Source organism: Fukomys damarensis, unplaced genomic scaffold (assembly GCF_012274545.1).
Source record: "Fukomys damarensis isolate Sample0158 unplaced genomic scaffold, DMR_v1.0_HiC HiC_scaffold_23, whole genome shotgun sequence".
NCBI lineage: Eukaryota > Metazoa > Chordata > Mammalia > Rodentia > Bathyergidae > Fukomys > Fukomys damarensis.
In genome coordinates this window covers 13,594,169-13,619,227 of record NW_022900935.1, presented here as the reverse complement: position 1 = coordinate 13,619,227, position 25,059 = coordinate 13,594,169, and the positions used below count along the sequence as shown (strand labels likewise).

Sequence of the window (25,059 nt, the reverse complement as noted above, 5' to 3'; positions counted from 1 at the left end):
AGACTGTTTCTATTAATTAATTCATTCATTCATTCATTCATAATTTTAAGATTTTTAAAAAAGATAAAGCCACGTCCAGGAGGACCAGGCATGTAGTTCTCACTATAAAAAGGCTAGCTAGGAGAAATATTGTATTCCACAAATGGTTTTTTGGGTTTTTTTGTTTGTTTGTTTTGTTTTACTTAAGGTGCTACTGATACATAGTTTCAAAGTTATACTATTCCAATAGATTTATGGAAAAAAAGTTCAGTTGTTCTAACCCACAAGTCATTTTCCCTAAGGACAACCTCTGTTGCTAGTCTCTTAAGGATCTTCCAAGAAAGTCTATGCAGCTGCAAATGTGTGTGCACTGTCTTTCTGTCTGCCCACCCACCTGTCCATCCGTTGCTCTCTGTCGGACTGTGTCTGTCTATCTGTCATATATTTGTCACCAAATTCTAGCATTCCACACACCCTTCAGATTTATGGACTTCGCTTGTATTTAATTAGAGATATAGCTGGGAAATAGCTCCAGGCCAGCACTCATAATTCTTCATTCCCCCTGGAGACTGAGGAGGTGTGTGCCGGAAGATGCCAGGAGCAGTGAGTCACTGCCCCAGTCACCCTGGAGGACCCATTCCTGGCTCCTTACTTCACAGTCCTCTTTCCTCTGGAGGTTTAGTGCAGCCAGGACAGTGGCTACATGCTTGAGAACTACTTGTGAGACTGTTAACGATTCAAGTTCCGCTGACCCACCTCTGGCAGACTTTTTCTCAATTAAGTTTTATTTTATTAGGATATATTGGTAATTCATGCAGTTTACAGTCATCTTGGGGAGTGGCTACATGTACATATTACAGCTTGTTTTTTCTTTTTTTTTCTAATCCCTTTCCCTTTCCCTGCCCCTCCTGCCTCCTTCCCTGGTTCTGATATCACCTTTTTCATATTTGTTGATATTATTTGTCTTAACTCATGTTATAGTATATCATGCTTACATTGATTGGAGTTACTAGGATCCTGAACATGGCATATCTTTCTTCTTATTTCCCCTTCTGCTCCTTCTCACCTCTTGTCCTTGTTCCCTTGGACCACTTTCCTCTTGTAAGAGATCAGCCCCCTTGCCCATTTCTATCCATCCTTAGTCATTTTCATTGTTTGTACTTTGCTTCATTCAAATGAGAGATACCATACCATATTTAAGCTTATGTGCCGGACTTATTTCACTCAATATTATATTTTCAGGCACACCCACTTTCCTACAAATGTCTCAAACATGTCATTCTTTGTGGTTGAGAAGTATTCCATCTTATATAAATACCATATTTTCTTAATCCAATCATCTGTGGATGAGTATTCAGCCTGTTCCATGATTTAGCTATTATGAATTATACTATGATAAACATCGGCAAGCGTTTATTGCTGTAATATGACGCCTTAAGCTCTTTGGGGAAGCTATCTAACAGGGATAGCTGGATTGCATGGAACTTCTAATTTCAGTTCTTTGAGAAATCTCCATACTGAATTCCATGATGGTTGCACTGCGTTACATTCCCTCCAACAATACAGGAGGGTTCCTTTTTTGCCACAGCCACACCAGCATTTGTTATTGTTACATTTCCTAACAATTGCCATTCTTTCCAGAGTAAGATGGGATCTTAGTGTTGCTTTAATTTATATTTCTCTAATGACCAGAGATATTGAACAATTGTTGAACATTTGTATTTTTTCCTTTGTAAAGTGTCTGTTCATTTCTTCAGCTCATTTCTTGACTGGATCTTTAACTTTAACCGGTTTAATTTTTTTTGAGTTCTTTGTATATTCCACATACTAGTCCTCTGTCTGAGGAGTAGCTGGAAAAATTTTTTTCCCATTCGGAAGGTTGTCTCTTCAGTCTACTGAAAGATAATTTTGCTGTATAGAAGCTTTTTAGAAGATACAATCCCATTTGCTGATTTTTGCTGCTATTTCTTGTACAATTGAGGTTCTGTTTAGAAAATCCTTTCCTACACCAATGTCTTCAAGTGTTTTACCTATTTTATCTTCCAGAATGTTTAATGTTTAATCCATTTTGATTTTAGTTTAGTACATGGTCAGAGATAAAGGTCTAGTTTCAATGTTCTACAAATGGATAACCAGTCTGCCCAGCTCCACTTGTTGAATAGGCTATCTTTCCCCCAACATATGCTTTTGGACCCTTTGTCAAAGATCAAATAGTTGAAAGTGTTTGAGGGGGTTTCTATATCCTCAATCCTTTTGTGGGGGTTGTGGGGAAATGCCAAGGATTGAACTCAGAAACCTGCGCTTTCCAGGCAGGCAGTAGAACCACTGAGTTAAATCCCCAGCCCCCTCCACATCCTCAGTTCTGTTTCATTGGTCCAGGTGTCAGTTTTTGTTCTAGTACCGTGTCGTTTTTATCACTTTTGCTTTGTAGTACAGCTTGAAGTCTGGTATTGCCATGCTTTGCTCATACTGTCATTTGCTATTCAGGTCTCTTCTGGTTCTAAGTGCATTTTAGGATTGTTCTCTCTAAATCTGTACAGTATGCTTTTGGTATTTCGGCTGAGACTGTGTTGAATCTGTATAACAGTCTTGGAAGTGTGGCTGTGAAAATATTGGTTCTGCCTATCCTGGAGCAAGGGACATCTTTCCATTTTCAGATATTCTCATCAATCCCCTTCTTTCGTGTATTGTAGTTTTCTTTGTAGAGGTATTTCACTTCCTTAGTTAGGTTAATTCCTAGATATTGCATTTTTCTTGAAACAACTGTGAATAGTATTGTTTTCATAGCTTCCTTCTCACCCCGTTCATTGTTGGTATACACAAATATTGACGATTTTCTTGTGCTGCTCTTGTACCCTGCCACTTTGCTGAAATTGATTATTAATTATAAGAGCTTTTTTGGTGGTGTTCTTTGGATCTTTTAGGTAGAGTACCATGTCAGTTGCAGATAGTGATAATTTGAGTTCTTCTTTTCTTATATGCAACCCTTTTATTTCTTTCTCTTATCTAATTGCTCCAGCAAATGTTTCAAGTACTATGTTGAATGGCAGACTACCCCCTGAATATTCTGATGCAGCAGTCCAGGCTAGGCCCAGAGACACGCAGGGCACTCCGCTGTGGACAGTTCACAGATGCCACATTGAGAAATCCTGCCACATAGAGAAATCTATGCCTGGACACAGGTGGCATATTTGTGACTTTAGTGACCCATTCAACACTCACTGCCAAGCACGAAGCCCAACACATAGTTTTAGACACTGCAAACTCATGATTTAGTTGCAGTGGCAAAATGTGCTTATGGAGAGCAACTCATAAAGGAAGAAGAGGTGAGTGGTGCAGATGGACTGTACTGTGACATAGATAAGAGGTGACTATAGGTTTGGGGTGCTATGGGCACTTTATGGAAAAGGGGGAATTTCAAAATAACCTTGAAGGATGAAGAAGGAATAGGTGGTTGGAAAGAATACTGGCTGATACAGAACACAAAAATATGCTGGGAAAAATCATTGTAAGTATAGACTTATCCATGGCATACCTCAAGGTATCTTTATTCAAATTTAAGAAGTGTACCTGTTCTGAGCATATGGTGTGGGACTGGGCACCTGAGGGTACCTTTGGGCAAGTCAAATACGGGTACCTTATCCTTTGAGGGAACCCAGCTCCCTGCCAGAGGACCTGATTTTTGAGAATATGGTTTAGGGTTCAGTTTCCACTCATCCCCTTGTCCTTCGTGCATTGTGCAAACTTCCCAGCCACACGTGGCAATCCCGCAGAGATAGACCTTTAAAGAAATGCATGCTGGGATGTCACTGAAACGGAGAACATAGGAGAGGAGCAGGAGGCTGGAGAGGGTAAAATAATGAATTCAGTTTTGCATGTACAGAGTTTAAAGTGTCTATGGGAGAGTCGACTAAATCCAACCATTGAGCAGCTGAACATGGAAATCTGGGCCGAGGCCCAGGGAAAACTCCAGCCCTCAGCTCTAGCCTGACCACAGATACACACTTAGCTTACCCATGGGTCCTGTAGCCTAGCAGAAGGGCAGGGCGAGCTCACATACGGCGCACATGCTATTGGGAGAGCTGCCTGATGCTCTCCATGCACAATCCGAGGGCTGTCTGGAGCAGACACAACAGCCCTTACTGAGAACTCAGGGAAGCTGTCCAGAGCAGGTGACTGGATGGACAGGTGGGGTCAGCATCAGGAAAATAAGGCAGCAGTATGCCATTTACGGTTCCTAGCCTTCCCTCCCTCAGGCTTCAGCACCGCTGTCACCTGGAGCGGCCTTCCACCGCCACCCTAGAGAATGAATCCCCATCCCATCACCTCTTGCCTCAGTACCCTGTTTGATTCTCCTCTGAGCACTCACTCCTTCTTATCTAAAATCACTTCATTTTATTTGCTTGACTTGTTTACGTGCTTACGTGTTTATGGAGTAAGTACCTCCATCAGGTGGAAACCTCCACTCAAGTAGCGACTTCATCGGCTCTGTCCACCCCTGCATCCCCAATGCCTGACACATGTCTGCTCAATAGATATTTTTTGGATGAAAAGGATGAACGAGTAGAAAGATCAAATAGAAGTGGGCACCACTGTACTGCCAGTAGAAGACTTTTCTGTGTTTCTTTGCCTTATATGCGGGAAAGGTAGCCTTTTATTTCCCTCTCCTGAAAATCTCCTGTGAGTTTTGACGCTCCACCCTCTAGAAGGAGCACTTCTGCCTGTGGGCCTTGTCCATAGGAACAGACAGGACAGATCTTTCTGTGGTTAACCTTGTGCCTACCTTTCCCCAACCAGCCAGACTAGGCCAACACCCTAAGACTCCCTTTTACAGTTAGGCCTTCCCCTTGTCTCCAGCCGGAATCACCTTGCTGCAATGAATCCATCAGGCACGTAGGGAACTATTTTGCTATCGGTGAAGATAACAATTTCTGGGAAATTCAGGAGATAATGCAGTAGGAGCAGTCACTTTAATCCGGGTAGCCACGGAGCTGGAGGCTCAGATACATCAATATACAAGCATGAGGATCATGACATTTATATTTTGGTGGGAATGCACAGGGGCTTCCGTATCAGAATAAAACCCTTCGCCAAAGGGAGGACTTAGGAATTCAAAGAATCTGATTTAAGTTGGAATCTCTGTGGGCCAAAAGGTGGAATCATTCCTAGGTAAATAAAGCAGCCCTATTCTTCTTGAATCTGGTTGCATTGAAAACTTTAGTGACCCCCAGCAACCTTGGATAAACCATAAGGGCTTGTCTGTGAACCCCAGAACAATCCTTCTTCTCTATGAAAACGAAAATTTAGAAAATAACATCAATTATTCCCTCTTTTCAATAAAATTCTATTTAGAATTGTTTTATTCTAAAAGTGCATATTCATTGAAAAAAATTTGGAAAGAGGATGATAAAAAGAAAAATCAAGATTCTCATCACTGCATAGCCTAGAAAGAGAAAACCACTATTAGCAATTATTCCCCCTTCCCCACCTCTGTTCTTCTACATGTACTCCTTTTCACTAGGGAGATTCATGTCATAGCCTTCTTTTTGTACCAGGGATTGAATTCAGGTCCTTGCACTTGCAAGGGAGGCTGCAGACCCAAAGAGTTAAATCCCCAGCCCTGGGAGACACATATCATGATTGGTATCCTGTACCCTACCTACACACACACACACACACACACACACGCGCACGCGCAGTGGAAAATTAGGAATGTCTCTTTGTGTTCCTTGAGAAATACAGTGTATTGATGACATTCGTATTATTTTTGATCCATGGTATGTATAGCTATGTCCTTTTGCTGGGAATTTGAGGAGTTTTAATCCTCTATCTCCTCATCTGTAAAATGCAGATAGTAGTGGGATGTACCTCACATGGCTGTTTGAGGATAAAATGACACAATGCATGTGAAAGCCTTGGCAGAGTGCCTGGCCATTTTATGTGCTCAATAAATAAATATTAGATTTACTTACTATCATTGATTCTGACCTATTTTTAAAAATGCTATAAAGATCATCCTTGTAGATAAATCTTAGTGGGAAACCCTGAATGGTTTCCTACAATAAATTCCTGGGAATAGAATACCTATATCCAAAAGCATGAACATTTTTGATGAGTTTGAAATAGAAGTGCACGTTTCTTGGACTCACTCTATCTTTCAGTAACATTGTATAACTTAGTACTTTTCAATTTGATAGATATGTTGATTTGGGAATATGTCTGTGAATGAAGTTGAGCATTTTTATATGTTGATTGGCTACTATGTTTATTTATAATTCATTAACTTGTATATTTTGCCCATTTTTTTTTTCCTGTTGACTGCTTAATTTTTTCCTAATTTGGCGTTAATTTCTATATGGTCAGGACATCACATGCATGTGCGTGTGGGTGTGTATAAGTGGATATCAGTTTCGAGTTTTGTTTGTTCTGCTTTACACTTCATTTGTGAACTTTGTAAAAGAGAGATTATTATTTTCTAATACTTATGCAGTCAAGTCCTACATTTTCTCCTATTGTGTTTATTGTCTCCCTTTGTTGTTTTGTTTTTATTTTGGTTTTGGTTTTAGCGTAAGAAACCCTTTCTCTACCCAGAGGTCAAGAAAGTCTTTATTCTTGTTTTGCCTTTATTTGATCTTAGTCATTTTGTGGTTTTATCTTTTATATTTAATATTTTAACCCATACTACCTTGTTTTAGGTATGAACTATGATGTAGTGATCCAGTTTTATTGACTTTAAATAAGTAACAAGTTACTTCAGCACAATAATAAGCTATTTTCTATCCACCATCATGAAATTCTACCTTATTGTAGTGGGTCTATTCTGGGGATTTCTAGTTTAGAAAAAATTTTTTTTTACCCATACCATACTCTTTTAATTAAAGCACTTTAAATTTTAAAAGTACTTTTTAATTTTAAAAATTTTAAAATATTTTTAATAAAAAAGTGCCACCTTTGTTCTATTGCTTCAGTTTTTATTTTGATTTTTCCCATGTTTATTCTTCCAGAATAACTTAAAAATCATTTGCCATGTTTTTTTAATTTTTATTTGAATGTTTATTAAAATTATATTTTATTTATGAATTAATTAGATACAAATGGAGATTTTACTGTTGAGACTTCCTACCAAGAAACATGATGCACTCTGACATTCATTCACTTTTTTTTATGCCTTCTAGCATGACTTTAACTTTTCTGTGATATAAATTTGGATAGATTTCAATTCATCATTTAATTGAAGTGTTTTAATTTTAACAAGAGCTTAGCTCATTCATATCTGCTACCACATTAAAAATAGTGATTTTATTTTTTGTTACATTAAGCTTTTGTTTTGACGCTTACTTATTTTATTTATTCTGTTCTTGTTGCTTTTTATCTATGGGAATACTTTTTCTCTGTTCTTTTTGCCTAAAGAATTTGAAGTTTATTGTTATAAATTTTTAAAATTCCCCCCTTCATCCTATTCTCTATGAGGAAAAAAAAAAACAAAAAACTTTTACCAATATTTACTAGGAAAGAGGTGAAATCTAGTAAACTTTTCCCCCTTCTACTTATTACTCCTATTTCTCAGTTACAAGAAAAATAAATATAGAATATTAAATCTGGGTTAGTATTAACTTATTTGAAGGCATTTTAAAAAGAAAACATTTGCATATTATGAAACTCTATTAAAGATAATCATTTAGATTTAGCTCCATCTCCTAGTTTAGCCCATGGTTCTTTAAATGATGGCTTCTGCAGTCTTGAATTTTGTATCTAATACATCTCGTAAGCTTTTGGCCATATCTTCAAGTGACTTTTTTTTCTCATCACACCCCTATGAGAAGTGACCCTAAGACCTTGCATGTCTGAGAACATCTTTCTGCTGCCTGTGCGGGAATGATCTAGAATTCCAATGCCAGTTCTCCGTCTCACTTTCCCTCTTGCACAACTCCGTTTCATCTGGGACTTAATTTGGTGGACAGATCTAAAGCTGGTAAGACTTTATTCTTTCTGTAGTAACTTCTTTCATTTTTCTCTTACATTAGGCAAATGCTTTTCTTTAGCCTTGAAATTCAAAAATCTTCCATGGGATGTTTTCATTTGTTGACCTGAGTCCTTTCAACCATCAGGAATACTAGAAAATGTTTTCCAATTTTAAAAAAGACAATTAATTAAATTTCATTTGCTCTGATTTCACCTCTTCAACTTCCGATATCTGTCTTGAATTTACTGCCCCTGTGATTTATGGCTCTTTCTTTTAAAAACCTAATTATTTTCATTTTATGTTTCTTTCCTTTTGAAATGCGAATCTCCCAAACTCGCCTTTCATTTTGTTCTTGGTTTCTGTAGAATCTCACTTGCTGTTCACTCCCTTCATTACAATGTCTAAATTAAGCAACTGTGTTCTCTCTTCATGCACTTTCTCCCAAATGTGGTATATTTATGTGGTGCTTTTTGCCTGCCTGAATTGTGCCTTTAAGCACTGTTCACACATTGTTATGTTGTTTATGCTTTGCAGCACTCTCAGAAGGTGATACTATTTTAAACCCCCTGTTTGTAGAATATTGATGGGTTCTAGGGCTTTGGGGGGCGCCATGTTGCCCATAAAGGCGGAGCCAACATGCAGCCCAGGCTCACTCCCCCCATCACTCTGCATCTTCTGCTCCAGTCCGTCCTAAACTGTCCTCCCTTCATGCCATCATCGATGAGCTTCTGCTTGGGATCTATAGGTGCAATGACAGTTCAAATCTTGTTGAGTGGATGGTTAAATATGACCTGAAATTATCAGGCCTTTCAGTAACTTCAATAATTCTTTCAGTAATTTCACTGCTTCAGAAGACATGTTATCTGATGTCTCTGATGGATTGATACTGGTATAATTCTATCAGGATCATTCTCCAATCTCAGAGGGCCCCAAACACCGACTTCCACGTTCTGGACACAAGCAGGCTGCTCCTCCCTCAGAACCTCTCTGGAAGAATTTCCCCTTTGTCCCCCTCCTACAAGGTGGCTTCTTGTCACCACTCAAGCATTAGCTCAACCAGCAGTGGAGATGACCTCCCTCCTGCCTACACTCTCTGTTACACGGCTAAATGTTCCTTACTGGGAAAGAGCTTGCATACACATTTGTTAGTTGTCTGTCTATCTCTCCAAAATGGAATATCATTTTTATAAGAACAGGGATAGTGCCTGTTCTGAGAGCAACGTACAGCACAGGAAGTACTCAGTAAACATGTACTGAATGAACAGATGCAGCATTCTTTCGCAGAGTCACCTTCCACTCCTCTGGACCACTCTGTACCCATCTTACAAAAATCCCTGTACAATTCCAACAGCTTTCCTACTGTACAACACCTGTCTGAGGGCTCCCTGTTTTCATATTTTACTGGTAATTTTAACCTGATGGATGGAAGGGTGGAGATGAGGCTAATGAGAACTCTGGTTTTCCTGGAAGTTCAAACTGAATTCAAATCTAACACTTCTTCTCTCTGCCTGGCCTTGGAGGTTAAGTTCAAGAAGTCAGAGAGATCTTGCGGGAAGCAGATGAGGCGTGGTTTTCCCTGGAAGGTCACTTGGCGTACGCAGTGACTTCTAAACTGGGCCTCCACTCCAGAATTACTATAAATGCTCCTTAATCTGCTGCTATAGGGGAGTCTCTGGGTTTTCTTTGTGAGCAAATGAGCAGGGAGCATAGTGTTACATCCCACCAGATGCTTCCAGTGTTGGAGCCACCAATGAGAAGCTGATACTTCCTCTGCTGTGCACCGCCTCTTCTCCAAAGTCACCTGAGACATCAGGCTTTGAGCAAGGGTTGCAAGGAAGCTCAGGTTTCCAGGCAAGGTCTCCGCTCTACTTGGTGCATGCAGAGTGGAGCTAGGCACACATTTGTGTAGCCTTAGTTACAAGTTCACAGAGTACAAATCCCGGAACTAGAGGGACCTTGCCCATCTTGCCCAGGCTCCTCACTGTATGGCTAAGGCTGCTGCAGCCAGGAGAGGGAGAAAGACTTTCCCCACGGTTGTACAATGAGTGGTGGCAGAACCTCCATGTTAAAGTTTGAATGGCCCTTCCAAAAGGGCCACAGTGAAATCTAATTGCCATTTTAATACTACTGAGAGTTGGGAAATTTAAGAGGTTCCCTTATTAATGGATTAATGTTGCTATGGAGGGAATGAGTTACTTATCAGGAGAGTGGGTTTGTGTTCTCTCTCTCTCTCTCTCTCTCTCTCTCTGTCTCTGAAGCCCTCCAGTGCTATGATGCAGCAAGAAGGAAGAAGGTCCTCCCCAGACACCGCCCTTTGATCTTGGACTTTCAGCTTCCAGAACTATGACAAATATATTTCTTTTCCTTCCCAATTACCCAGTTTGGAAATTGTATTGCAGCAGCAGAAAAATGGACTAAGACACTCCACTACATCTTCAGGCCCCTGATTCCAGTCCAGGAAGGTCTTGCCTCACTGTGCCTCGGTTTCACCAAAGATGTAGGATTCTAAACTAGGAAGAAGGGAGCAAGTATCTGCTGCCCCCAGCCCTCCAGCCTTGCCACCTAAGGAGTCCATCCCTCAGGAAGCACATGGGCCACACTAACACTCTGCTGCCTTGCTGAGGAAGAATAGGACCCTTTTGTGGTGTAGGAGGAGCCTAGCTTTACAACACAGAATGCTGTGGGGGGAGGGTGACGGTAGCACCTAAAACCAGCTCTTTCCAAGTGGCCTCCACCCAGCCTGCTGATGTGAGAGGCTGACTCACCCATGCAGGGAGTTTTGGACTCCACTCTGGGCAGAACAGGATTAGCTCAGTGTTCTGACTCATGCAATGACGTCAGGACAATTCCAGGGTATATCATCAAGCACTCTGGAGAAGACAAATGGCCATCATTACCAATCGCAGAGGGATATTTCAAACACCTTCAATAGATGAGGCTTAAAATTGGGAGCTGTTTCTCTCCTTTCTCAAGGCAGAAATTGTCAAACCCAAGTGCTATCAAATGCATCCTCAAGTGCAGGGGCCAACCAAATAGGACCTCAGAAGACAGGTCCTGAAAGGAGCCCCTGGTTAGGAAGCTTTGAGTGGTAAGTGGGACCTGGCTTCTTACCCACTGTTGTCAGGACCCATCCAAGGACAACAAGCTACCCATTAGTCTTTATCACAACATTTCATTTGAGGGTGTGCTAAAGAAAACCACCTGATTGGCAAAGAGTAAACTCACTTAATAGCCTCTCTGCCTGCCAGACATAGATTAAAAGTGATTTTTTTTTTTTTGCCTAAATTACATTTTATTTTCTCACCAGCTGCTAACTCTCTGAGACAGATTGGGAGATAAATTATCACAGCAGTGAATGAATCTAATTTTTCAATATAATTCACGGTAATTCTATATTTTCCACACAAGATGGAAATAGCACTGGCTCTCTGCCAAGAGCCAAACTTTCAAAAAGCACAATATCTTGGACTTCCAGAAGTCTGAGTTTGGGAGGTACCGAATGAAAAGCTGACACAGAGGAGTCCTGAAGGCTTGAGCAAGGGAGGGGATGGGACAGGGAGAAAGGCTGTGGGAGGAGGTGTAAGCAGGGATGAAGGAAAGAGCCTACAGGAAGGCAGAATGTGTTCAGAAGCCCCTACCCCTCTGTAGCTAGAATAACTTAACTCCAAAGCCTCTCTTTACTTTTAACATTCCTGGCTTGTCTCTTCTTCCTGGAATGTTCTTCCTTGGTACTTCACGTAGCTGTTCCCCATGGATCACTCAAGCTACCATCAAACGTCACCTCCAGAGAGAGGTCATCCCAGATGCATGCTATGGATTTAACGTGGTTTTTCCCCCACCAAACTTTATGTGGAGGCTTGTACGGTCTCTAACATAATGCTGTTGAGAGTTGGTGGGGCTTTTCAAGAACAGTTGTGGCAATAAGGATGCATAATGGAGGAATATATTTTTCGTGAAAGTGAATTAGCTCTCCTGTGAATGGATTAGTTGCTCAACAATGTGTGCTAATTAATGGGTCAGCCTCCTGTGTCCACTGTCTCACACATACCTGCATACCTGCTTCCTTACCACTGTTCTGCAATGGCACGGAGCACCATGTGACTCTCACAAAGAGCCAAGCAGATGCTGGCATCATGCTTTTAAACTTCTCCACCTCCAAAACCGTGATCCAAAATAAACTTCTTTTTTTTTTTTTAATCTTTTATTTTTTTTAGAACTAGGGCTCGAAGTCAGGTCCTTGCCTTTTCAAGGCAGGCGGCGACATCACTGAGCTAAGTACTCTGCCCTAAACTTCTACTTTTAATAAGGAATCCAGACTCAAGTATTTTGCTAAAGTAACATAAAATGGACTACGACAATCACTCAGGAGGAAAGAGGCCCCTCCCCATCATCCCCTCTTCTGTTACTCTGGCTCGTTTCCTTCATAGCCCTTCCCACTCTCTGAGATGATTAGCTTATTTTTCATTGTTTAAGTCTCTGCCCTCCACTGACTGTCAGTGTCACACGAGAAGGAAGTTTCCCCGTCATGTGCCTGGTACAAGGTGGGTACTCCATAAATATTAGCAGACTCCATGAAATATGAACAGAAAAGGAAAGGTGAGGAGTCGAATTCATTGCAAACATCTCATCAGGTGCTCGACCCAGCAACACAGGGAGGATGTCATGTTGCAATTTGTTATTGTTAGTGGGTTATTGATGAGACTTTGGGAGAGGAAATGAACAGAGCGGCCCTCAGAAGGGAACCTTGCTTGGCTGTGAGTAAAACTGTACCTTGTGTCAGTGAATAATCTCCCAAGGCTCATTTTTCTTCTGCAGGGCCTTGCTCTGCCAATATTTCAGGAGAAATTAAAACTGGTAACCATTAGGAAGGTTGTTTGCTAAAGAGTCTTTCCCAGTTGGAATCAGACCAAACCCAACTGGAGCCGGCCTGGTGCTGCCTGACATTCTTTCCTGTTGCTCCCAGGGACCTGAGGTGTGTGTCTGCTCGGAGTGCCTGGGAGGTACCTGGGGCCACAGAATCCAGGCCAAATGAGCCTAAATAATTGAAAGAAGTGGCATCTGCCATAGGGGAGGAATGTGGACATGCTGTTTGCTTTAAAGAGGCTGAGACCAGATCTGGCTTGGATCTGCAGGGAATATAAATGATGCAATTAATTGCCTATAATTTACAAGTCATCATTTGCACAGAGCTCTGTGAAAAAAAGGGTTTGGAAACTATATGTTCAGTACTGTGGGCTCAGGATTTCATAGTCATTTTTGGTACCTATGGAAAACCAGCTCAGAGATGAGGGCTCAGCCCAGATGCTGCACCTGCAAAGACTTCTTTGAATGCCCTTTCTCTGCTCTGTTTTGTCTCATCTCCCCAGGTCATTTTACTTGCATTTGATACTCACTTCATTTCTACTTTGAATTATGGTTGTTTGTATCTGCCTTTCTTAGAGATTGGAAGCTCATGGACAAGTGAGTCCATGTCTAAAACATCTGCCTGTCATCCTCTTTCCTCTCCACCGCCATGGCTGCCTTGCCTGATGTGTATAATCAGTCAATGTGTACTGCATAGCGTCACACTGAAGACGAGGCTGGCCAGCCACTCTCTGTCCACACCAGCTAAGCAGCACACTGAATGGAAAAGGAGTCTTCCAGTAATCTTGAAAGGAGTGGAGACAGAGTGACGGAGGAGCGATTTGCTTCTTTTAGAGAAGTATTGCATTTTTACCCCGAGGTGACAATGACATTTCAGTGTTCAGCTGAGTTTCCCGTATCCCCTTCTCTAGTCTATTTCCATTGTGTCTGACTCAGGGCTGCTCAGGACCAAGCGGAGCTACTGAGGCTTTTGCCAAGGCCTCCGGGGCGGGGTAGGTGTTTTGCCCTATACTGAGAGGAGGGTCTCTTCTTGAGTGACTGTCACCACAGTTATCATAATGAGCCTGAAACAACAACAACAAAACAACAAAATAACACAGTGGAAAGCAGAATTGAGGAGACGGTGAAAAACAAAGTTTGGGCAACATCCTTTGAATCCAATTAGACCTGAAAATGACTTGGTCTATTCCCAGGCTTTTCAGTTACATGAGTTTTTTGTCGCTCGCAATGGAAACACCCCCACCCCCACCTCCAGCGAGTATATCCTTCATGCCAGTGCAGGTGAGCTGTGTGTGGCCTGAGTAATGACTAGGGTACAGTCAATCGATGTCATCAAGGAAATGACCAACCTCACTTATAATCAAAGAATAGCAAATTCAAACAAAGAGATGACATTGTTTGTCTATCAACCCAGCAAAGATTAAACACAAAGATAATAGTCTTTGGTGAGAAGATAAAACTTAATAGAGCTCCTGATGACAAGATACTTATAAACTGCTGGAGGATATTTAGAGGGTGATTGATAAATGCATAGTAAAATCCTTAAGAACATGCAAAACCTTTGTGTGCATTGAGGAAAGATCCTAAGGAAGTAAGAATGCATGCATTTAGTTAATAGAATAGCATTGAAGTTGATATTTATAAAAAGGTGAAAAATAGAAAATAATGTAAATGTGTAAAAGTAGAGGATAGATTAAGTAAGTTTTGGTAGGTCTCATGAGTAATTATTATATATTTACTAAAGTTATATTTTAGAAAAAAATCACTTGGAAAAATGTTTGTAATAAGTGATAAAGCAGATTAGCAAATAAAATATTTGTTACCATCATGTACCACATAACGGCATATTGGTCAACCACAGACTAATGCACAGCAGTGGTCCCATAGATCTTATCACCCAGAGACATGGTAGCTGTGGTAGTTTGTGTAAGTCAGTGGTGGCAAATCTATGGCTTGCGTGCCACAGTGGGCTGTTTGTATCACTGAAAGCTCTAAAAGGTTTGCCTTTTAGTACACTAAAAATGTATCGCTCTATGCTGTTTGTACAATGGCAAAAATCACCTGAGGATGCATTTTTCAGATTGTATCCCTATCATTAAGCAACACAAGGCCATATGTGTTAAAAACTAAGGAACCCTGCTGGTAATAGAGTTATCATTCTGAATGAAGATATTAAGAGTATTTTAAATTTTTCTTCTCTTGTATTTTTGTCCCATTGGATTAACTTTTCAAATTACCCCACATTTGACCACTACCCACTCCCGTCATGGTGGCCAGCTAGGTCCGAGTTCATTCTGGCTGGATAACAGGGATAGCCTTCAGTTGATCTCCCTGCTTCTCTTGCTCTGCTCCTCATAAGCAGCTGAGCTGAGCCTTGCAATACATCGGCAACCTCCTGACTTCCCATGGCTTTCTGTCACACTCATAATAAAACCCAAAACGTAATTTCATAGGCTGAAGCTCCCTATACCTCTGGACACAGTTGAAGAGAATCATTAAGTCTCATGGGTGATCAATAAAAAAAAAATCTCCAAACCCAAATGTAAAGAGAAAATAAGAATGAAATAAGCTCAACAGAATACTTGAAACTGTGAGACAATTATAAAAGATATAAAGTACATGCAGAGGAACAAGAAAGAGGAGAAAAGAAAAAAGGACAGAATAAATATTTGAAGTATTGACTGAGAATTTAAAAATGTTTTGAAATCATTGGTAAGTCCACAGAATGACAAAACAGATCCAGGAAGTCCAGAAAAGAGCAAGCAGGACAAACGCCAAAAGGTTTGCACCTAGGCATTTCATATTCAAACTGCTTATCAAACACAAAGAAAAGTCTGGAAAGAAGCCAGAGTACAAAAGAAAAAGACTAATGCAAGATATACTGTGCTAACACACATCAAAAGAACACTGGAATGGCTATGTTAATTTTAGACAAAAGGCTAATTTTTCAGAAGAAAAATTGTCATGAACATTACTTAATGATAAGGAGATCCATCCTCCAAAAAGACAAAACAATGTTCAATGTGTGTGCAGCTAATACCAAAGCATCCCAACACCTGAAACAAACAGGGGCAATAGACACAATCATTGCTATAGCTGAAAACTTCACCATACTACTATCAGTAATCAAGAGATCCACCAGGTAGAAAATTAGTAAAATGAGTGGAACCAAACCTAAGCACCAACGGACTCATTATTGTTGATGTTCACAAAATAGTTTATCAAACAACAACACAATACATGCAGTTGGACTTCCCTCTCTGCCAGTTCCACCTCTATGGGTTCAATCATGGGTCAAAATTATTTGAAAACAAAATTGCATCTTTCTGAACATGTACAGAATTTTATCATTCCTCCACAAACAAGCAATAAAGCAACTACTGTATAGCATTATATTGTTTTCAATATTATAAGTAACCTAGAAATGACTTAAGGTACACAGAAGATACACATAGGTTATATACAAATACTATGCCTTATTAAGTAAGCCTGGCCACTTGTAGATGTTGGTATCTCTGGGGTGTCATGGAGCCACATGAAACAATCACCAAGATAGACGACATGCTAGGCTATTAAATACAATAGTATCTTGATTCACAAACTTAATTCATTCAACGATTCTGGGCAAGATGGCATTACTTGTGTTCATCACATGCCCATCATCATGCGAAGTTCATGAATGGAAGCGAAATTTGGGCAAACGCTTCTGTTAACAAACTGAATTGTTCCCAAACAAAAGCATTTGTGCACCAAGCTATTACTGTGTACCACAGCCCATCTAAAAGCCTAGAAACCACACTAGATGTGCTCTTGCTCACCATCGAATCAAACTAGAAATTAATACAAAAAGGTAACTGGAACATACACAGAGATTGAACACTATAAATCTGAATAGCACATGGAAGTCAAGGAAGAAATAGCAAGAGAAAAAAAATAAGATTTTTAGGAACTAAATTAAGCTGAAAATATGGTTTATCAGAATTTGTAGAATGCAGCAAAACAATGCTTAGAAGGAAATGTGTTACATTGTAGGCATATTGCACATTCAGAAACAAGGAAATATAAGATAAGCACTCTAAGCTTCCAGACACTAGAGAAAGAAAAGCAATATAAGCCTAAATTCAGCAAAAGAAAATGCATCATAAAAATTAAAGCAGAAATCAATGAAACAGAAAAACACTACAAAAAATCAGAGCTGAAAGACGATTCACTAAAAAGATCAATAAAATAGACAGACTTTTACTTTCTTAAGAAATAAAAAGACACAAATCATTAATATTAGAATTGAAGGAAAGGTCATTTGTACTGATTCAATGGATAATAAGAATATTATGAAAAACTCTATGGCCACAAATTTGATTACTGAGATGAAAAGGACTAATTTCTTGAAAGGCTCAAGTCTGCCAAAATTCACAGAAGACAAAACAGATAATATTAATAGTTCCTGATCTGCTGAAGAAACTGATTCAATAATTACTAACCTTAAAAAACAAAAAGCACCGGAGCCAGATGGTTTTACTAGTGAATTCTACCAAATTTCTGGGATAGAAATAGTATGAACACTGTACAGTCTATTCCAGACAATATACACAGAGGATATATTTTCTGACTTTTTTGAGGACAGCATCATTCTAATATAACCAGAAAAGACACTACAAGTAGAATTTCCCTTTTCCATCCTATTCAACAAAATTCTAATGGTATAAGACAATAAAAGGAAATGAAATGTACAAACACTAAGGAGGAAGAAATAAAATTTTGTTTGCAAATAAACTTATTATTTACACAAAAAATCCTAATGAATTGACACAAAAAGAAATCTTAAAGCTAGTAAGTAATTATAGCAAAGTCTTAGGATGTGAGATTAGCATACAGTTGACTTCATACGTACTAGCAATGAATAATTTAAATTTGAATCTTAAAAATAATACCAGTTACACTAGCACTCTCCCCAAAACTTAAGAATAAATCTAACAAAATAGTAAGATCTATATGAGTATACATAAATGATGATTTAACTGAGAAAGAAATCAGGAACACAATTTATTAAAAATAGGTTATAATTACCTAGATCAGCCTAAATAAGAAGGTGAACAAAAAAAATGGAACTCTGAAGAAAAAAAATTGAAGAAAACACTAGAAAATGGAAAGAATTCCTGTGTTCATGGATTGGCAGAATAAATTTTGTTTAAATACCCATATTACTAAAAGCGGTTTACAGATTCATTGCAAAATTCCAATGATACTCTTTACAGATTTAGAAAGAATCCTAAAATTCATATGTCTTAGCCAGTTTTCCTCATCATTGAGACCCAATACCCAACACTTACAACTTGAGGAAAGGTTTATTTGGGCTCACAGTTTGAGGTTTTCTAAAATAGATGGGCTGGCTCCAAGGCAGAGCGGCACAAAAGAAGAGCCTGGGCAGAGGAGATGCTCACCTAGTGGCATTTAGGGGGCAGAGAGCACAGGAAGAATCTGAGGAGGGAGATAAATTCTTTGAGGCTATGCCTCAGTGGCCCACTTCTTCCAAACAGACACCCTTCTTAACAGCAAAAGCCTAACCTATGAGCACATGAGGCTCTTGGGAGACCTCTGCATATAAATCACAACAATATGGAAACACAAGACTCAGAAAAGTCAAAACAATCCTAAGGAAAAATGAGCAAGGTGGAGGTATTACAATATCTGAATTGAAGTTATACTACAAAGCTGTCGTAACAAAAACATAGCAACAAGAGCAATGCACTAGTGGCACAAAGACCAAGGCCAAGACATATAGACCAGTGGGATAGAACAGAGGACACAGAAAAAATCCCACGTGACTACAGCCATCTGCTTCTTGACAACCAAGTCAAAAATATATGTTGGAGAAAAGACAGCCTTTTTAACAAATGGTGCTGTGAAAACTGAATATCCATATATAGAAGAGTAAAACTAGATCCCCATCTCTCACTCAGAAATCATTCAAAATGGATCAAATACCTACATATAAGACCTGAAACTTTGAAACTTCTACAAGAAAACATAGGGGGAACACTTGAAACCATAGGTACAGGTAAAGACTTCCCAAATAGGACTTTATGACACAGAAAATAATAGCAAGAATCAACAAATGGAACTATATCAAATTCAAAACCTTCTGTACAGTATGGGAAACAATAAAGGTGAAGAAACAGCTCACAGTAGGGATGGTGAAACTTTTAGAGGCGACTGCCCAAACTGCAACCCAAACCTCACTTATTGATCACAAAGTGCCAACACTGCAATTAAAGCTGAATGCTAAGTTTTTGTTTAGAAGAAAAAACTTACACATTAACATCTCTTGTCTTAAAAGAGAAACAACTCATGTTCCATAGGTTTGCCACCACTGGCCTACAGAATAGGAGAAAATCTTTGTCAGATACTTCTGACAGAGCAGTAATATCTAGAATATATAAAGAGCTCAAAAAAACTTGACATGAAGAATAGAAACAGTCTGGTCAATAAATGCCAAATGAATCCAACAGCTCCTTCTCAAAAGCAGTATAAGTGGGCAATCAGTATATGAAAAAATGTTAAACAACTATAGCTATTAGGGAAATGCAAATGAAAAAATACATTGAGATTCCATCTCACCCCAGTCAGCATGGTGGTTATCATGAATACAAAATCAGTATTAGTACAGGTACTACAGAAATCACTACCAAAGTTCCTTGAAAAAAATTAAAATAAAACTACCCTATGAGCTAGTTCTACAACTCAAAGGAAGTAAAGTCATGGTGCAGCATAGGGTTACCTTCATATGCATGTTTATTGTGGCACAGTTCACGGTAGCCGAAATACGAAACCAGTATAGGTGTCCACCAACAGAAGGACACATAAAGAAAATGTGGTCCATACATTGCACACAATGGGGTATTATTCAGCCATAAAGAAGAATGAAATTATGTCATCTGCAGGAAATTAGATGGAAATAGAAATCATCATTGTAAGAAATTAAGCCTGCCTGAGAAAAACCAATATCTTATGTTTTCACTAAAATATGGAACCTAAAACTGATAATATGAAAGGATATTATTATTGGTCAAGAGAAAGGAAATAAGGGGGAGAGCAGCGGGACCAAAGGGAAGACAGTAGTGGGAAGGGATCTGATCAAAATTTATTATATATTTGTATGAAAAGAACACATTGAAATCCAATATCCTGTAGGCTCTAATAAACACATATTAATAAAGAAATAAACCTCTATTATCGAAGACTTTAAAATATCTATATAAGGAAAATTTTAAAACTCTGATATTGCTGAATGCTATTTGCTTATATTTTCTTAAAGATTTTTGTCTCAATATTCAGGAGAACTATTAGTCTGCAATTTTCCTTTTTATACTATCTTTCTCCCATTTTGGCATTTCTCTTCTATTTTCTGAAAGAGATGAAGTAGACTTGGTGTCATTCTTTATTAAGTATTCTTCTTTAAGAATTCACTAATGAAACCAACTAGGTTTCTTTTTTGGGAATTAAAAATTTTGTATTTGTATTCTTTTGAATTGAAATAATTCGATTCTCTATTCAAATGATCAATTTCATTGTAGGTGGGTTTTCATAGTTGTATTTTTCAAAGAATTAATCTATTTCATCTAATTTGTCACATTTTTGAGCGTAGTACTTAAAGTGTTGTTCACTGTGTTCTTATCCTTTTGAGGTCTGTAGGGCTGGTAGTGATATCCCCTGTATCATTCCGGATATTAATTTTGTGGCTCAGCTTTTTATGTCAGTCTTGCTATTAACCTGTCAATTTTACTGATATTTTCCAAAAAAGTTCTTTTATTGATTTTCTGTATTCTTTTTCTCTTTTCAACTTCATTTATTTCCACTGTTTATCATTTTCTTTCTTCTGTTTGCTTTAAGTTCATTTTTGGCTATTGTTTTCTCAATTGTTAAAGAAATATGGATTTACAACTTCTCCTCTTTTCCAATGTGCACATTTAGCACTACAAATGCTTTTTCATCTGATTTACCTGTGGCCATAAATTTAATTTTTCAAAATTTTTCTTCAGGCTTCCTCTTTGATCCATGCATCATTACAACTGTATTATTAGTATCCAATGTTTAGAAAATTCCCTATCTTTCTGTTAGTGACTTATAGTTTGAGTCCATTGTGATCACTGTTGATCTCAACTCTTTTAAATTTGATGAAGTTTATTTCAGGACCCAGGATATGATATACCTTGATTATAAGAGTTTGGAGACTTAATGCACATTCCTCTGCTGTCTAATTGAGTGTTCAGTGTCAGTTAGATCCTGTTTTGGATGGTTTTGTTGAGTTCTCTTCTATTGTTGATTTTTCTAATTGTTCTACGTGTTACTGAGAGAAGGATGTTGAAAACCTATCCATAATAAGGGACTTGTTTGTCTGTTTCTCTTTCCAGTTATATTAGTTTTTGCTTCATACCTTTTGCAGTTCTAATGTATGGTGCATATACATTTCAGATTTGTTATGTCTTTCAGTGGGTTGATTCTCTTATCATTATATCATGTCTATCTTCATCTCTAATAATTTTTGCTCCAAATATACTCTGATATTAATATAACCACTCTTGCTTTGATCGATTAGTGTTTGCATGATGTATGTTTTTACTTTCTTACTATTTTAACCTGCTAGTAGTGTTATATTCAAAGTGAGTTTCATAACGATATTACATTCTTGGGTCATACTTTTTAATCCATTCTGCCAATTTCTGTCTTTTGATTGTTATATTTAGAACACTTACAGCTAATATAATTATTGATACATTAGGGCTTAATACTGCCAATTTTTTTATATTTAGTTTTGTGCTGTGTCATTGCTGTTTTTCTTTTCTTTTTTCCTTTTTTTGTCTTTGTATTAGTGATTCCTGACTCAAACACTGTTTGAAGACTTCTTTGAGAAGATGGAGTATGTACTTTTTCCTATACCACTTGACAGAGTAAACTTTTATTAGGGCTTCTTTGAGTCAGCATCTGTTTTTGTGTTGTTGGCTTCCTCAGACAAAGTTGTAGGTATATAAGATAAGAAGTTAAAAATATACCAAAAAACTCACCTTTGAGTTATTCCTTGGGTTCTGAAGTCCCTGACCAGCCTGGCTTCTTCTCTTCACCTTTCAGAATCTTCTGATATGTATATATAACATCTAGGGATACTGGTTGTGGATAAAAAGGAAAAATTATATGTTCTCCATTTGCCCAGAGCCAAAGTCCTCAAGTTATCTTTTTAATACATAAAATAAACCATGCCGTACCCTGCTTAAAATGCTCCAGTTACTTCCCATCAACCTGAAAACAAGATCCACACCATCAACTTCATTCTGCACCTTCATGCACTGTTCTCTGCCCTCCTCTCCGGGCGAATCTCTCATCATATTTCCTCTTGCCCACATGAACTCCAGCTTTCTTTGATTTTTTTCCTCAAAAAATGCAGGCTCTTTTGTTAGGCTCTTCGCACCAGTGCCCTTTCCGCCTGGGGTGATTTCCTCCATATTTTCAGATCTCACTGTAAATAGACCATTACAAAGAACCCTTCCCCAAAACCCAGTCTTTATTGTATCCAACTTAAACATCTCCATCCCTCCCCCATAGTTGTTATTTCTGTACACTACACTCTGATTTTTTTCCTTGTCTCCCTGTTAGATTATCAACTCCATTAAAAAAAGAGTTTTTTACATCTTGTTCAGTTCCGTACCTTATCCTCAGACCTTAGAATTATGTTAGGCAAACCATGAGTTCCACATAAATAATTACTGAAAGCAGTGAATGAAAAAATGTACAGTACCTGTGTCAATAATTTATGTTCTACCAGTGACTTGGAAGGACAGGTTAGAACCAGCAGAGAAATAAGATACGGGGCAAACTTTTAAAAAACACTATGACTTAATATTCCCCCAAGTCTGTTGGTCAGGTAAATGATGCTCTGTTAGTAATATAAGTTCAAAGAGACAAATATACTTAAAACTTGTAAGTGAACAAATTCTTGGTAAAATTACATTTGTGTCAAGTAATAGCAAATGTGGAAATCAATGAAATCAACACCATTATATATAAGGGCCAGGATTTAGCTCAGTGGTGCCACCGCCTGCCTCACAATTGCAAGGTCCTGAGTTCTATCCCTGGTACCCCCACCAAAAAAAACTATTATATATAAATACCTCTGTTTTACAGCAAAATCAGAGTCAGAGGAAATTAATTGTTCATCTTTAATACCATGTAATTGAACTCATCTGAATATAAAATAATGTACTCTCATTGTTTCCAAAAATAGAGAAACACAAACAAGAAAATAAAAGCTTTGAGTAACCACTCATAATATCATGGCCTATTTTCTTTCAATCTTTTTGCCCTATGTGGATATACATTCACAGAGAGAAAGATTTAATTTTTTAACCTAATTTGGATTTGTAATTCAGGAAGAAAATGAGATGAGAATCTGGTGCCTTACCTACTTGGGAGAAATTTAAGAGAACCATTAAGAATAAACTGCATCCCAGTGTTGGCTGTAAAGAATAGTAGAAAATGGGCAAGGCAAAGATTATTGAAGAACCAGAGGATCTGAATCCTTCTGAGTAATTAAAGGAAGAAATAATGAATTTGCATCAATTCAGTGTCAATTATTTCAAACTCTATTATTTAAAAAATAATAAAAGTAAAATAAGTGTGAAGTTTAAAATGTAAGGAGATAGCTCAAGACATATTTGGTTCCATAAAACAGAAACTCTAGTCTAGCTAGAGGATAACATCTATATAAAAACGGGGTGGGGAGGCCGAAGGGATTTAGCTTAGTGGTTCTGGGCACTGGGCCCAAGTTCCATCCCTGGTACAAAAAAGAAAAAAGAACAGAGGGGGATCCTTATAGAAATACATAGGCAGGGATTGGGATGTAGCTCAGTGGCACCTCGCCTGCCTCACATGCACAAGGCCCTGAGTTCGATCCCCATTATAGTGGGGACGGAAGAATGGGAGAAATACATGGCGGAAGTATAATCAGACATCATGGAACTGAAAGAAAAAAGGCAGCGGGATTCCCCATCTTCATCTCCCGAGATGACATGGCTCCTGGTCTTCGCTTCTCTCTACACATTCTTAGCTTTCTTCTACCAGTATCACAGCTCAGGTTGGCATCTTTCTTTCCCTCAGTTTCAGTTTGCATGGGGCTTTTCTGGTGACAATAAAATTGGTCTGTACTCATTATGACTTTGCAACTTGGCTCCCCACAGTTAACAATTACAGACTTTGAGTCTTGTAATTACAGTTCTAGTAAAAATCTAATGGCTAATCCTGCCTTTCTGAAGATCTGTGCTTGCATCAGACAAACATCAGTGGGCATGGAAAAGGGGTCAAGTCACAAGGTCACAGGAGACTATTGGCAAGAATAGGGCAATAGAAACCCAAAGGAAATAAGAAGGGGAAAGATAAGTACATGATAAAATAAAGAAACCAGGTTAGCCAACTTTCCATCACTATAACGAAGTACTTGATAGTACCAGTTTATAGAGAAAAAGGTTTATTTTTGCTTACATTTTCAAAAGTTTCCATCTGAGATCAATTCGCTCTATTGTTTGGGGCCTGTAATAAGGCAGCATATCCCAGTGAAAGCATATGGCAGAGCAAAAGGGCTCGAAGTCATAGCCAGAAAGTAAAAGAGGAAGAGACTGCCATCCACCAATGCCCTCAAGGGACACATCTTCAAACAAACCCCACTTCCCAAAGTTTCTACAACCTCTCAGTAGCTCCTGTAAGATATGGACCTTTTGAGGAATTCTAGACCAAAACTACAGCAGAAACCTAAATTAGTAAATTTAATGAAAAATTTGATTCAGTTAGCAAAATTAAAATTTTTAAAAACTGATAAAACAACTGATGTAAGACAGTTTTTAAGTTATGAGAGCATATTATGCCAAATGGTTAGATAATGTGAAATGTCAATAAATTTGGGATAAAATTATCTTTGAAAATATGGCAGCCCAAACTTGAAGCAAGAAAAAATAGAAAAGAGTTTTGAGGTTAAATTGAAGACTATTTACAGCATCTACAAAGATATATTGTTAATTATTCTTAATACAAGTGACTCCTCTGTGCTATAAACTGTTCCAAAGAAAAGCATTTCAAGATGTCCATATTAATCAACAAAGTCAGTGTAATTCAGAGCTGAAAATCTGATAAAGACACCCCTACAAAGCAAAGTCTCTGCCAACATCATATCTGAATACAGAAAGCATTGAAATACAATATCAGTAAGTAAA

The 25,059-nt window shown here is 38.4% G+C and overlaps 1 long non-coding RNA gene across 4 annotated transcripts in view; it reads right to left on the bottom strand.

Annotated features, from left to right (window-relative positions):
* LOC104876965 overlaps positions 1–25,059 on the bottom strand; it is a 228,846-nt gene that overhangs the window by 124,647 nt on the left and 79,140 nt on the right. For all 4 annotated transcript variants that reach the window (XR_004518552.1, XR_004518550.1, XR_004518551.1 and 1 more), the window contains exon 2: positions 21,868–21,966. This is a non-coding gene — a long non-coding RNA (uncharacterized LOC104876965). The remainder of the gene's footprint in view (positions 1–21,867; positions 21,967–25,059) is intronic.